This window comes from Sphaerodactylus townsendi, linkage group LG04 (genome assembly GCF_021028975.2).
Source record: "Sphaerodactylus townsendi isolate TG3544 linkage group LG04, MPM_Stown_v2.3, whole genome shotgun sequence".
Taxonomy (NCBI): domain Eukaryota; kingdom Metazoa; phylum Chordata; class Lepidosauria; order Squamata; family Sphaerodactylidae; genus Sphaerodactylus; species Sphaerodactylus townsendi.
In genome coordinates this window covers 39,806,215-39,820,112 of record NC_059428.1, presented here as the reverse complement: position 1 = coordinate 39,820,112, position 13,898 = coordinate 39,806,215, and positions in this window count along the sequence as shown.

The window sequence follows — 13,898 nt, the reverse complement described above, 5'->3', positions numbered from 1 at the left end:
CTCTTGTGATGGAGCCCTTGGTTAAGTATGATAAATTAGACAGTTTCAGAGCATCTGGGGCCAAGCATCATGAACCCATTGTATCAATAGTTGCTGAACTTGAACAGACCAATAAGCTGGTATGTTCCCTCTCTCCCTCCTCCCCACCCAAAAAAGAATTCTTAGTCTATATGTCTTCCTTAGGTGCTTTTGTTATGTCTTAAATACCACTTGGGTCTTTCCAAGGTCAGAGAGGAGAAGGAGAAGTCAAGCTTGAAAAGGGCTGTTTCTGAAGTAATGAATCTCCCTAATGTGTAAAGATGTGCTGGTTTTTTTGGGGGGGGGGGGTAATATTCATTCTGTTCCAAATGTTGCCTCCTTCTTGCCATTACACAGTTTCGTATCTGTGTAAATCAACACAACATGTTATGGCTTTCTCCAACAACATTGTTTTTACCCAGTTTGAAGATTTCAAAGGCTATCCACTAGATCTTTGACAATTTTCATCAAGGAGAAAGGGTTCCAGTTTAAATATTTTATGTTTTTAAATTAAAGGATCATGAATTTTTATCTCACTGATTCTGCAGAGACCTCAGAGTAGTATGCATGGCTTCTCTTCCATTTAATCAGTACCACAACTATGTGTGGAAGACTTGACTGAAAGACAATGTAGATTGTGTTGATCTGGGGCTGTATCTCTACAGCCATAGTCCAGCACTTCTCTTGGTACATTGGTAACCCTAACCACCACTGCACCTAAAAAGTAATTTAATTACCATAAAATGGAGACAGGATATTTGCATGACTGAGGAGATTCTAGCTGGGTAAACTGGGCAGCTTAAGGGATATGGCATTTCTAGAATTCAGGTGGCAACACTGTGGGAGAAATTTGGGGGTGGCAACAGACTCCCTGGTATCATGCTGATGTATTACTGTCACTTCTAAGCAAAAAACCAGAGGCAAGTCCCCTTTATTGCTCCCCTGGCTGACCTGTGAAGAAATTGTGGGGAAAGGGGACCCAATGCAAAATGAAGTCTCCTGCTAAAATAGGAGACCTAGTTCCCATATATAGATACAACCCATAGAAAAAAAAACCTTGCTGTTATTGTTTGTGTGTACCTTCAGCAGTAGTAATGCAACCTTACTGATCCTCTCTGAACAGTAGCATACACACACAGTGAAGTAAATTGAAACTACATGCAAGGAGAATGGAAACAGAAAAAGCAAAATACCAAAAATGGACTGAAAGCACCTTGTCTCAAAGAGAATAGAACTAACTCTACCAAGGAGGGAACTTTGAAGTGAGCCAATGCGTTTTGTGCGGAATCAAAAAAAGCCCTCCCTAAGCCAACCATGATGGGGTGGACACACTGTATGACGAGAGAAATGTCTGCACAATTCTCTTCTATCTTATTGTCACTAGAGATAATTAATGCCAGTGTCACATATCCTGGCCTCCCCAGTCCCGACCCAGATTTGGCAACCTGATTTTTGGTCCTAAGATTTGGCAACCTGATTTTTGGTCCTAAGTACTTGGCTCTTAGGAAGGGGGGAGCACTCTGGGATTATCATCTCTCTTGGTTTTGGGGGCATTTTTTGGCACTGTACCTGCAGCAATATCAAAAACAAAGGAATGAGTCTGCATCTACGGCTGTAAGAGTATGTGTGTTTGTATAGATGAGGATACCTAAGAAGGCCTTCAGTTTATAAACTGGCATCCTCAAGCAACCAGAAAATAAATCACATTTTACAATAATATTTTCTTCGGGGTTTTTTTTTAAAAAAAACTCCAGTTAATGAAGAATTGAGCTGGATAAAAGGATGGGGCTTATTCTCTCATTTTTTCCTTGTCTCCTGCAATGTCAAAAAGCCTATTAAATTCTATTTATAAAATCATTTTCAGAACTGTGTTTAGATTATTGTGGGGGAGGAAGGGGAATGGGAAAATGAAATCTCCATCCAGAAAGTATCTGGCTGAAGATGAAAAAGTTTCCACAATGAAATGAGAACACTGCAACACATATGTATGCTCATCTCTCTTGGTCCGGAGTTATTATCCCTCTGTCAGGCTGACCTAAGTGAAAGCTCTGAGGGAAATTCTTCTCTAAAGCACCCCAAGGCACAATCTGGATCAGGGCCAGAGTGCAGAGGAATAAGGATGTTTAGCTTCTCCCACTGCTGTTTTCCCAAGACGAGTAGACCCGTATTTGCCACCTTAGAAAGCTGCATTCAGTACACACGCAGCCCTGCAATGGAGATACTAGCCTTGACTTATGCAAAAATATATTGTCTTGTTTTGGCCACAAGTACCAAATTTGGAGGGATAAAAAAAAGCAGCCTTCCTCTGCAGAAGCTTTTCTCAAAGTGGGATTGGGGGATCCATGTGGGTCTCCAGTCTACGCACTCCATGAATCCTTTGTAAGGACGTAAGGCCCTTCATGCCCACCCAGCTAACATAAAAAGGGGATCTCTTCAGTTGTATAGAAATATTGAAAAGGACTCTCCACTTCAAATGTAGAGGTGGAACTGGATTCCTCTTTTCTCAAAGAGTGGGCGTGCAAACAGTTACCAACACCCACAGTTACGTGCAGTGGTGGGATTCAAATAATTTAACAACTGGTTGTTTACAAGCACCATTTTAACAACTGGTTCTGCCGAAGTGGTGCGAACCTGCTGAATCCCACCACTGGTTACGTAGCTTCCTAAACACCTCCAGAAAATGTCCGGAGTGGTGACCAGGGTTATAGCTCACTCAGAACTCTCTGAGCCTACCTACCTCACAAAGTGCCTATGAGGGGAGAAGAAGGGAATGTAAGCCACTTTGAGACTCCTTAATGTAAAGAAAAGTGAGGTAAAAAACCTCCTTATTGAGGTATAAAATTGAGATTTTTTTTTACTATTTTCTAATAAAGAAGATTCTACCACAGAGATACTCTACTTCCATAAACAATGTGGTTTTCAACTGAATACTGGAGGTTCAGATTCTGGATGATGCTAGTTAGGGTTGTAAACCTCCAAGCAGGGCCTGGAGTTCTTCCAGAATTCCAACTGATCTCCAGACTACATAGAAAATGGCAGTTTCAGAAGAAGTATACTAGACATTTTAGGAGAAATCCCCCTTCAAATTCCCCTCTTCACAAGGCTCCTATCTCAAATCTCCAGGAATTTTTCAGGCCAGAGTTGGCAATCCTAATGCTAGTCTTTATGCATTTCTGTCAGCAACTCTGGAATATTTTTTCCAGGCACCTTCCCACACCTGCTCAGCCCCCTCTGGATAGACATTTTTAACCAATAAAGAAGATTCTTGCCATTTCTGGTACATTTCTGGTTTCTTTTATGATCAAAGGTAGAGATTGGTTAGACCTCTAGTAAAGGCCTTTTGAGTTGTGACCCTGTGGAACAATCTACCTCCTGAGACATGCTGCTGCTCTACAGGCAACACAAACTTAAGATCCATTTTACAGTACAGCTGACACAGTTCTCATGGGTCAATTCCCCATGGTCAATTAATCACGTGATACTCATGCAAAATAACCAGGTTTCAGGAAGAGCTCCCCACTACTTGAGTGATGAACAGGGATTCATCTCCCCCTTATCCCGCATCCTGGCAGAACCTGCTTGCATGTACAACTTTTCTCCTTGCAGGCTTTCGATCTAGCTTCATGGGGAGGAAGGGAGGGGGGTCCAATCCGTGCTTAAAATTCCCACCATGGAGAGTGACACAAGTCTAGCAACCAATCCTCTCTCGGCTGCGTGCACAGCCTCCTCCGGGTTTCGGTTAGCATACATGAGTAACCGTCCATCCTTCCAAACAAGCAAAAACCCACTTCAATGTCTAAGCGCCTAAACGTTTATCCTTGCAAATGAGCGAACCTCAGGTTCCTGCCCCCAAAAGGTCCCGCCCCAACACAGCACGCCAGTCAATCAGGAGAGACCCGCAAAGGACATTGCATGGTATTGGGGACTGCTACATTTCTGGAATCAGAGACAGGCCTACATGTCTTCGCTGAATACATGCTGCGGTGGGAAGGTTGAAACCCCGATTAAATGGTGCTGTTTGTGGTTTAATCTAGATAGAATTTCCCTGTGGGGAATCGATCATGGTGTTGTTCTGAGGACACAAGAAGATGGAGACCTCCATAGGGCACACATGACTTTCTTTGAAAAGGGGCATCTGGCAAGTAACAAATGTAATGGAGGGAAAAATTCTAGAACTGTGTGCAAAATTATAAAAAAAATTAAATGAGATCTCTCAGCTGCTAAAATTTGATATCTGATGTTCTAGCCTATTTTAAGACCCTATTTTGGGACATGGAAACTTTGTCAGTATAGACAGCCAAGCAGACAGATGTTTATTACATTTGAATTTGCAATGTCAGCAGAAAAACAGGAGGAAAAATTGCTTTTTGGAGCTTCTAGCGGATTTGCCTTTAATGACCTTTCATGCCTTCAAATAAAACTTTCTTAATTTCCCCAGATTTTCATGTATGAACAAAGATTCTTGGAGGCCTTTGATCCTTGTTGGAAAGTTCTGCTGCTAAAAAAAATCTAGAATCTCGTGGTTTATTTCACTCTAAGATGCGATGAGACACTTTGGAGCTTGTCAACAAGCAATTGAGTTGGTCAACAGGAGAGTCATGTTGACCAGGACAAGAAGAGTGTGTAGTTATAATCAAATGCCAATCGAGATCACTAGATCATGGGAAGCAATGTGACCTAAACGCTCGAGTAGATGTTGGAAACATGAATGACTGCAGAGATATGTTAATATTGTACAATGTTTTACAAAAGACTGCAGAACCAATGGAATCTTTCAAAACTTGTGAATTCTTGTTCACAAAAAGCGAGTGTAGCAGACAATGTTTGTTGTGGAGTATTGAAGGGGAACAATAATTGTGGGTTGGTCATGAATTCTTGGAAAGAATTTTCATGTTCAGCAAGATATTCCTAAGCTATGATCCCAGTGCTATTCAGCTTGGTTGGTTGGGTGGCTGTGTTGGTTGGCTGTGTTCTCAAGCACTGTTTCAATGGCAGGTGCCCCCATAACCTGCTATGCTTTAACACAGATCAAGTAGTGGCAGCAGATTTCTTGCTAATACTGGGGATGCTAGCCAGTTCTCCTTCTTCCCTGCCTCCTTTGTACTTTACATACCCTCTCTACCTGTTGCTGAGGGAAGCAGATTGAAGTGCCATTTTTTCTTTCATCATGGAGTCATGCATTATGGCAGTGGTGGTGAACCTATGCCACATGTGCCAGAGGTGGCACTCAGAGCCCTCTTGGTGGCCATGTGCGCCGTTGCCCCAGTTTGGGAACTCAGCAGTGGCATAGCACCAAGGGGACGAGGGGTGTGCAATGCACTGGGCTCATTCCCCTGCAGGGGCATAGTGAGGGTGTTCTGGGGGCGTGGCGGGGTGTTTCGGGGCATTCCAGGGCAGGGCGGTGGCAGGGGCACAGGGCGCACGCGTGCTCCGGGTGCAGGTTCCACTTGCTCTGCCCCTGGCACACGGTCTCTAAAAGGTTCGCCATCACTGCATTATGGTCAGCATATCTCTCTCTCTCTCTCTCTCTCTCTCTCTCTCTCACACACACACACACACACACACACACACACACACACGTTTCAACCACTCCACTAACTGCTCTTGCAACCTCTGCACCAGACTTCTGCTACAGAAATGTTCTCTTCTAACTTGGTAAGGAAAGTCAGCATTTGTTGCCTCAAGAGCTAACTACAAAGAAGGTGACCTGACTCAGGGTGATATTGGCACCTCCCAGGGTCTTAGTAGCACCCTTGAATGGCTTTTTAGCAGGTATAATGAGACACAATGTTCCACAGTCTGTGCTTCAGTGGTGTCTGCACATTAGTCCCCTTCATTTCTAGCTGCAGCCTTGTGAAGGGTCGTCTGCTGCTGATCTTCCAGTGTCTCTTGCATAGGATGCTGATGTTCTGAATGAGGAGATACTTTGGCCTATCCTGACCTATATGCTTCTCTCGTAACAGCTGACTGTACTTTACGAAGCCACTATGTGAAACAGAATGCTGGACTAGGTTGACCAGTGGTCTGATCCATCAGGGATCTAAAATTGTTGTAGTCTGTTGCTTTTCAGGAACGAGGATCTCTTTTTGGTCTTCTTTCTAAGGGTTGTGTTGGCTGTTCAAAACCCTCTGTGATTTTGTAGTTTCTCGTCTGTTACTTGTCATGGGTCTCAGTTCCTTTGGAGAAAGTTCAGGCTTAAAAATGCTTTTAGTAAAGAAATAAACCACTGTAGGATGATGCCATGATTCAGAAGTTTAAAAAGAGCTGACTTTTTCGGAGCTCTGTGAAATACTGAGCTGGTGGAAAACTGCAAATGGTTGAAACTGTAAAATAATATCAGATACATCTCATGCTTATATAGCTGTCAGTCATGTTCATACATCATGATAACAAACCCTAATGTAGAGAACTCTGGGCAGCAAAGCCTCATGCCAGCATTTCATGAAAAGTCTAAAGTAATTGTAAGTACAGGTCGCATAAAAGAATGGGTGTTAGTTACTTAATTTTTATGACAAAATCAAATTCTGCTGGGGCGAAACTAGAACATATTTATTAGTTTATTTGGTTTACCACAGAATCCCTTAATGTGTGGCACCTCAAAGAAACAGCAAACTCTGCTTTAATTTTGATGCAACCCATTAACTAAGCTGGCCCCTTGTTCTCTTGTCTCTTGTTCCACCCCCTGAATTTCCCTTCTTATCTCTGCCATTACCTCAGGAAGTCTTCCCTTTACCCTCTACCCCACTTCTTTGCATTAGTCTCTGTTTTCCTGAAGTTGTAGACATTAGAATTTCTCCTTGGCTCATGGAAAGTAGCCAGGTGTAAAAAAAAAAAAAGGAAATGGATGGCATGTTATTGAAACCTTAAGACTGATGTAGAATAATAAACGGCAAAGGGTAGCATCACGTTTAGAGTGCACACTTGTTAACTGAAAAGCAATGGGGTGGGGGGAATAGAGGATGGGAGAGAAGTGACTGAAAATAGAAGCAGCAACAGCAGGAGCCACTGGGAGAGAGGGAGGGAGAGAGGGAGCCCTTCTACATGATCCATCAATTATACGGCTGGGTTTTTTTGTTGTGTTTTGTTTTGTGGGATCCGAACTGAAGCTCAGCTGATGAGGGCAAATTGGAGGGGGAGGTGAATAAGGGATTTTACCCAATCCAGTGACTCTGAATGGAAGTTTCAAGCTAAATTGAGGGGCCTGCGGCTGTGTAACTTTGGAAAAAGGAATTCTGGGACGTACAAGGGGAAAATGGGGGCTGGCAAGATCCAGAGGGTGGGGAGGAAGAGTGAGCACTGTTGGGGGGGGGAGAAGGGGAGGCAAGTTGTACAATAATGGGAAAGGGGAGGCCAGGCTGTGGAGCTCTCGTTTCAAACAATGATTCCCATGTGGTTCTCTTTATCTCTGCCATTCAGGAGTCAATAGAAGGGAGCTTTTTTATTTTAACTTTAAGTATGCAATCTCCCCCCCCCCATCCCTTTCCCCCTCCTGCAATAAAAAAAGAGAGAGGGAGATTTTTAACAACCTCCTCAATCTTGGAAAGAACTGGGAGAACAGCTCAGTCAACAAGTGTTTTCTTTGGTCTGAATTTATCTGGATTCAGTGTGATCAAATGGAATTGAACTTAAGGGTGGCAGAATTATTTCACCTCCATTGCCACCACACATTCCTCCTCCCCTTCCTCCTGTCATATACTGGGACACAATGTCCCTCCCATTCCAGATAACTCACAGACTCCAGGCCTGTCTTTGCTCATACAATAATTCTACCCCGTGTAGCAATAAGGTGGTGTGATCTCAGTCTCTCCTAAAACAGCCCTTAAATGAAAATTGGTGTATTTATTTTCCATTATGTCTACAGTCAGTAGAGGACTACAGAAGAGGACAAGCAATCATAGACACAGCTGATGGTGACTGGCACATTGCACTACAGATATCTGGAAGTCTTAACTTTAGAATATTCATTTATATATGGCATAAAAATATTTTTATATAGAGGGGGACGGGGGAGAGGTCTAGATTTTCTTTCATCCGCTTTGTGATTTTAGGTTTTTATGCAGGGGCATACATAGAGTAAGGTGCCTTGGGCTCTGTTTTTGGAGACAATACAACATTCCAAAAACTCAATTAATTGGTTTCCCACAAATTATGTTTACAAGACTGTGGGGTGTTACTGTAGAGGGTGGAGAACAGCATTACACCTTTGCATTTCCCTAAGCTGTGAGAAATCTGAAAGACATCACTAGAAGGTTTAGGAAGCAATTCTAAACAAGTCCTCTTGAAAATAAGTTAACTTACACATGGATGGAGTCTGGACTGGGAGCAAAACCCAGACATACATTGTGGGGCCTTGATGGAAACTTGGATTCAGTGGAAACTTGGATTCAGTGTACTGTAGTAGTAAACAAGGTGTGGACAAGGAGGCAAATGCCAAGTTAGGAATTATTAGGAAAAAAATATCTGAAAACTAAAACACTATTGTAATGCCTTTGTGTGGGTGTGTATTTGAAATGTTGTGCAGAGTTCTGTTTGATTCATTTCAGAAAGGATGTCATATCAATAGAAAAGGTATAGAAACTTGCAGCCAGAATGGTTCAGGGGTTTGAGTGCCTATCCAGTGAAGAAAGGCTAAAGCATGAGGTTTAGGATAAGGAAGGACATGAGAGCAGTGGCGTTTCTGCCTAGGGACAGGGGGTACCCTATGTCCCCGGGCGCCCCCCATTTGGTCACGTGGGGGCGCCAACATTTCAGGGTCGTTCGTGTGTTCTTACATTTTTAAGTGTTTTTTTCATGTTCCGGCCTGCAAGAGGCGCAATTTTAAGGCTAGCAGCACCATAATTTCAGGGCATCATCTAGAGACTGTCCTGATGATACCACCCAAATTTGGTGATGTTTGGTTCAGGGGAAGCAAAGTTATGATGAGAGATTTAAAAAATTGTTCATGATGTCCTGGACACAGATCTTTTTGTTCCTTATTTTGTTCTTTTACTTTATTTTTATTTACATAATTTGTATGCTGCCTTTGTGCCAACCAGAGTATTATAAAAATATTGTAAAAACAGCTAAAACCAAAATGAAAATAGACATTAAATTCACCTAAAGTAGCAATCAAAACATAAGACAGAAAGCAGGGATTGTGGAGGGAAAGTCAGAAGAAGCAACAAAAAAGTCTTCATCAGCTGGCAGAAAACAATGACCAAAAGGGACAGATGAATGCTCCTAGAGAGAAAAATCCAGAATTTGGTCCTGTGTCTGAGAAGTCCCTTTTAGACTAGGGTTGCCTCTTGCCTAATCTCAGAAGGTGCAGGCACCCAAAGTAGAGCCTCAGAAGATTACCTTGATGATTCACTAGTTTTGTATGAGAGTAGGTTGTCCTTGAGGAATGCAGGTCCCAAACCATATAGGCTGTGAGGCTCCTCCCTCTCCGGCTCTGATGGCTTGCTGAGAGTCTCCATCTTGCCATCTTGCTAGATATCTCCAATTGGTCTCCCCAGGTCTGAGAATGGGGAAGAGAAGGAGTTGAACTACCTATTCATTTTTCTTTCCCCAGGATCACAGATCTTGCCACAACCAAGCTATGCCCTCCTGTCCTCCTTGGCCTTTCCCAGGAACCTGCCTCTAAAGGTTGAAATAGCCCTGCCTATGGTTGCCAATCTCCAGGTGGGAACTGGAGATCTCCCAGAATTATAACTAATCTCCAGACAACACAGATGAGTTACCTTGGAGAAAATGGCAGTTTATGTGGGTGGACTGTATGGCATTATATCCTGCTGAGTTCCCTCTCCTTTGCAGATTCCACACCAACCCAGACTCCACCCTTAAAATCTCCAAGTATTTCCCCAGTGGGAGTTGGCAACTCTAGCCTTGTCTTTTCCCTGGGCATACCCAGCTTCTCTCTGAAGGACAGCAGTGTTTTGCTCCTCTCCTGTTCCTCTTACTGGGCTGCTGGGTGGCTTCTCTTCCCCAGTTGTTCTCCCTTCTACCCTTTTGGCTACCGCTGCACCAGGATCTTGGCTGGGGTAGGCTGCTGGGCTTACCTGCCCTGGTGCTGGCCACTCTGGCCCCAGCATGTCTTCCACCCTGACCTATCCTTCTGCAGGCCTCTCTGCCCTTATCCTGGTTTCTACTGTGGCTATGGAGGGTGTTGTCCTCTTTTGGCAGTTCCACTGTTGGGTCCCAGCTGGTTCTTCCTCCTACACCTGAAGTTGTAGTATCAGGTAAGAGCTGTGTGTTATCACTGAGGATGTTACTGAGCTCTCTGTTGGTGGGGCTGGGGCCCCTGGGAGCTGTGTCTCCCACAGCTGTCATGGAGGGTCTAGTCCTGAGTCCAGTGGCATCTCCAGATCAATACCAGCACATTGAATTGTGCTAGTGCAGGCAGGCCTAGACTTCTGGAGAAAATGGATGGTGTGTGTGTGTGAACCCTATGTCATTGTACCCCACTAAGGTTGCTGTCCACCCCAGGTCCACCTCCAAATTTCCAGGAGATCTCCAACTTGGAGCTGGCACTGTACACCCCCCCCTTCCCAGTTGCCAACCAAGGGGGACCTGGCAATGTTAGAGTGCATGCACCACAGTGGCCAGATCTTTTCTACTCAAGAAGGGCCACAAATAACTAACAAGTTAACCCTGGTTAAAGGCATTCCTGACCATAGCTACCACCTGCATATCTAGCAGTAGCCCTGGATTCTGCAGCATAGTCTAGCTCCGTGGTGGCGAACCTTTGGCACTCCAGATGTTATGGACTACAATTCCCATCAGCCCCTGCCAGTATGGCCAATTGTATGGCCAATTGGCCATGCTGGCGGGGGCTGATGGGAATTGTAGTCCATAACATCTGGAGTGCCAAAGGTTCGCCACCACTGGTCTAGCTCATGACTTGTTACACCAAGGGGTGCACAACCCTATCCACAGCCACACTCCTTAAATCCTTGGTCAGGGCTTTGGTCATCATTAACACTTCCACGTTGTCAGGATTATTGGCTCACATCCACTCTAAAGCTCCCCCCAATCACTTTTTCACATCAGTCTTCCCTCATCTCCAGCTGCCTTGTGAAGGGTTGTCTACTGCTGATCTTTCAGTGTCTTTTGTATGAGGTAGGATGCTGATCTCCTGCATGAGGATATACTATGGCCAGGCCAGCCCTATATTCTTCCATTACAGCAGCTGACTATATTTCTTGATACCACTATGGGGAGCAGAATGCTGGACGAGATAGACTAGTGGCCTGATCCATCAGGGGTCTAAAGTTTTTGTTGTCCTTTGGTTTTTAAGAACATGGATCTCTTTTGGATCTTCTTTCTAAGGGTTGTGTTGGTTGTTCAAAGCCTGTGGTTATATAGTTTCTCTAATCTGGTGAAGATTTTATTCCTGAAGCTAACATAACAATGAATTTCTGTATCAAGAGGAGAGAGAACTGTCACAAGTTCAAACTGTTTCAGTTAATAAAGGTCAGGCAGTGAGCTTTGGTTAAGGCTAAGCACAACTCCCATATCATTTGAAAAATGTTAGCTAATGTGAGGAAAGCTTGAATGAGAAATGATGAACACCAGTTACTATCCCCACCTCGTACTGTGCAATGAAAACCAGTTCTGGGAGTGTCTAACAATTACTTTTCAAAATGAAGGACAATAGATACAAAGGAATTTTCCCCATAATAGACATCAAACTTGTGGCATCTATATCTGCACTCCACTTTAATTTATCACCTCAGAACCCATTCAAGCAGATGGAGGGACATTGAAAGTCCGTCCCAAGGAACTTGATGTTATTGGGAGCTTAAAAGAGAAGGAAGACTTTCTCTTGAGCAGATTAAATTCATCCTCTCTGCACCCCCCCTCCTTTCCTCCCCTCCTGTTTTGGGCCATAGTCCACACCCAGAAACAAAGCCTAATGTATGATAGGGACACACATGTTAGTTACACTCTTGCCTTGAGAGAAAAAAAACCTCCACAATTGGTTGCCTGCGCATTTCACACTGTGTCCTGTGCTAATAGCACTGGCAAATTGGCATTGCTTCTGTGGGAACATTTCACGCTAAATAATATCTTCTATACCCTTCTCTTACTCTCCTACAATTTGCCGGCTGTGTTTGCAGTCAGCAGTCCCAGGCAATTAGTTCTCCATCCCAATCCCAAAGGCAGGGACAGCAAGGCCCCCTTGACCCCACTGGCAATATATTTATAAACAACAATAAAAGTCTCTCATTTTCTCCTTTTTAAGGAAACTCTGGTATTGGGAAGAGGGTTATCGTGGAGCTGAGGGAAGAAGTGGTTGGCTTCTGTTCTTGTGAAAAGGAGATTAATTAAAGTGGCAATTTTGCCTGATCATGCCTTGACATTCCTGTTACGTTTTCTTCAACAGTTTGGGAATTATGCTACAAGTATCCCCTCCCCCCAATCCAAGTGTGCTTTTCAGCATGAGTCATTTACAATACATCTTGCCACCAAATCCATCTTTTTTTTTCTGCACGCATTTCACCCTGTTTGGTTCTGAAAATGTTTTCTGATAGTATTTTTGTCTGTGGTTTTCCTGAGCCCTTAATGGCCATCGCTTTCCCAATCTGTTTCAGAGCTGTTTTTCACTGCACAAGTAAAAAAAAAAAATCTACAAATGGCTTTTTTTGGGTCTCCGTCCCTCCAAACTCCAAGCCCTTATCTGTGCCCCCAAATTGTCACCAAACCACCATTTCACCCATTTTCTTCTCTCCCTACATTATTTCTAGTCAATTTTTCTCACTGACTTAGGCAAGATTACGTAGTATAAGTCAAATACAATCAATAAGATGGGGCTTCCAGTAAAAAGTGTGACAGGGATTGGGTTGAAGGAACTTGAAATCACCCAGAAATTTGAAACCAAGTTGAAACAAACCTTACAATAAAGCATAAGCATCTAAACATGATACATTAAACAGAAATTATGTGGTAGGAGCATACTTAAAGCACAGGTGGATCACAGCAGTGTAATCCCCCAGTTCCTACCCTTACCAGTGCCACTTTCTGAACCATTTCATCACATACTGCCCTCCTGTACAGCTTTGCATAATTTGCAGAAAGCCAGGAGAGTTGGACCCTTCTAATTTTGTCAGTCAGCCTATTCCATAAGTAGGAGCCCCAACAGAGAAGACACATGTACAGGGCAGTTGCCATTTCTGCCTATTTGCAGGTATATGAGCCACCAAGGCCATGAAGGGCTTTGCATGTGATAGTAATTAGAAGAAAGGAATGGATTGGATTCCGCTGATCAGTTCTGTCAATGGTGGTGTGGGGTGTTGTGTGGTTTCCGGGCTGTGGTGTGTGTTTTGCTGAAACAAGGAGCCTTCTGCTGCTGACTCAAGAGCTTCAGACACCCCAGGAGTGAAACTATTACAGGAGTAGATCCATAGCACCTGATCTTACCCAATAATAATGTCCGTCTGTTTCCCAATAAATCTCATTGAATAAACTTGCCATTTTTTAACCCTCTGTTGGAAACCCTGTGTAAGTTTATTTATTTATTTATTAAATTTATAGGCCGCCTCATCCCCGAAGGGCTCGAGGCGGCTCACAACATGACTGTTTCCAGAACAGTAAATCAATATAACATAAAATCTAACTCATTAAAATTCAGCAGCAATTAAAACAATAAATACAGATTAAACAACAAGGTTGTGTAAAAACACATACACAGGCTTGTACCAGTCTAAAGGCCAAAGGAGAAGGGAGGAGAGGCAGGGCCCAGGATGGAATTAGGGCCCTTCCAGGATGGAAAAGGCAGCTTAGTTCCAGTTTCAGTGGGGGACAATAGAACCGCGGCCAGCCCCTCCAAAAGCCCGGTGGAATGGCTCCGTCTTACAGGCCCTGCAGAATTCACCAAGGTCCTGCAGGGCCTGGACAGCTGG